Source organism: Coenobita brevimanus, chromosome 44 (genome assembly GCF_032717465.1).
Source record: "Coenobita brevimanus isolate Jiangsu-jjx chromosome 44, ASM3271746v2, whole genome shotgun sequence".
NCBI lineage: Eukaryota > Metazoa > Arthropoda > Malacostraca > Decapoda > Coenobitidae > Coenobita > Coenobita brevimanus.
The window spans coordinates 39,151,590-39,154,089 of record NC_136997.1 but is presented as its reverse complement, the minus strand read 5'-3'; positions in this window follow the sequence as shown (position 1 = coordinate 39,154,089).

Sequence of the window (2,500 nt, the reverse complement as noted above, 5' to 3'; positions counted from 1 at the left end):
ACTTCCATCAGACTTCAGCCTTCCTTAGAAATTGTTCACTTGATCTTCAATACTTCAGGGTCGTTAAGAAATTCATCATTATTTCACGATTTTGAACTTTGAACCATCATTAAGAATTTCAGGAAGACAGGTTTTACACAAGATAAATATGTCCTGTCCAGAATTACGACACCATTTCCCTTTGTCAGGTTTAGTTATGATTATAGAATCATCATCTTTAAACTTTTCAACACATTAATTTACTCTCGTGTGACATTACTGCAAGAATAATTTGAAGAATAAAAACTAGTAAAAGCAATGTGCTTCAAGCTATTCTTAAAAAAATCATAAGTTCTACCACTACCTTTGATAAAAAGAATGAGCAGACAAGTTCTTAAAAAATCAGCCTCAAACCCAAGAAAATGAGGGAGGAACCCCGCTTTGGGGTGTGAATGGCATACTTCAAACCCCGTATATGTCACTTTTTCTTACCACTAGTCAGTTGTCTACTAGAATAATTAAAAATCACTTTTATCATGGGGTACACTCATCGGGGTTAACAAATCCTAATGTCCGTAATCGTTGTTGAGTGGAATTTAACACGAGATTATAGAGTTCCTCTATTAGTTCTCTCTATAAGATTAGTCAAATGGGTAAAGTCAAAAATGATACAGATTTTGTCAGTGAGTTATAATCGAACATAGCTAATTTGTTTTTATGAACCCTAAGTAGACGTTGTTTACTCTTTATCTCGTATGTACAGAATACCTTGGGCAACTTCTGTAGAGTCTTGACGACCTTATGTGTTATTGGGAACTTTAAAATTAAGAAAAGTAGGGGTGAGGTCATGTTGTTCACAGGTAGTGAGGAAATCTAAGTCCAGCTGGACTTTCTTGACCTTGAAGTCGAGCCGTTCAGCTGCTCGGTAGGCCTGTTCCTGATTACGTTGGTGTTTATCTTCATATTGAGACTACGCTTCCCCCATGGTGAATCTATTGCATCTGTATTAACAAGACGTTATGGACCTCCAACGCTACAGGCCTACCGAGCAGCTTGAAACGCCTCGACTTCAAGGTCAAGAAAGTCCAGCTGGACTTAGATTTCCTCACTACCTGTGAACAACATGACCTCACCCCCTACTTTTTCTTAATTTTAAAGTTCCCAATGCCCACATAAGGTCGTCAAGACTCTACAGAAGTTGCCAAAGACGTATTCTTACATACGAGATAAAGAGTAAACAACGTCTACTTAGGGTTCATAAAAACAAATTAACATGTTCATTATCTTCACTGACAAAATCTGTATCATTTTTTGACTTTACCCATTTGACTAATCTTATAGAGAGAACTAATGGGAACTCTATATCTCGTGTTAAGTTCACTCAGCAACGTAAATTACGGACATTAGGATTTGTTAACCCCGATAGTGTACCCCATGATAAAGTGATTTTTAATTATTCTAGTAGACAGCTGACTAGTGTAGAAAAATCCATTTTGTGTAAGGGTTTAAAGTATGCCATTCACACCAAAAAGCCCAGGTTCCTCCCGCATTTTCTTGGATTTGAACGATTTTTTAAGAACTTGTCTGCTCATTCTTTTTATCAAGGTAGTGGTAGAACTTATGATTTTTTAAAGAATAGCTTGAAGCACATTGCTTTTACTAGTTTTTATTCTTCAAATTATTCTTGCAGTAATGTCACACGAGAGCAAATTAATGTGTTGAAAAGTTTAAAAGATGATGATTCTATAATCATAACTAAACCTGACAAAGGAAATGGTGTCGTAATTCTGGACAGGACTGATTATCTGTGTAAAATGTCTGAAATTCTTAATGATGGTTCAAAGTTCAAAATCGTAAATGATGATGAATTTTCTTTGACCCTGAAACGTGAAGATCAAGTGAACAATTTCCTAAGGAGGCTGAAGTCTGATGGAGTAATTAGTAATGAAGTGTACTCAAAATTATACGTATCTGGCGCTACAATTGCAGGAGTCATGTATGGGCTCCCTAAAGTACACATAAACAGAACTGTCCAGTCAGACCCATTCTCTCTGCCATTGGGACTGTTAGCTATAACATATCTTAAATTTCTTGTACCTATGATTACCCCCATCACTACAAACTGCTGAATACGGTTAAAGATTCATTTACTTTCGCTATGGAGATTTGTAACTACTGATGTTGACCACTGTACTATGGCTTCTTTCGATATAAAGTCCCTGTTCACTAATATTCCTCTTTTATGAAACTATAGACATTTGCACCAAACAAGTATTTAAACACGAGAAAATAATAGATGGATTTGATATGAACCAGTTCCGTAAATTACTGTCTCTCGCTTCTAAAGATTGTCTTTTCCTTTTTAACGGAAAATCTTTATAAGCAAATTGATGGAGTGGCGATGGGGAATCCCCTAGGTCCCCGCTTAAAGGCAAACGCATTTTTGTGTTACCATGAGACAAACTGGCTAGCAGCAATGCTCCCTCCCATTTCAAACCTCTCCTCTACCGTAGATATATCG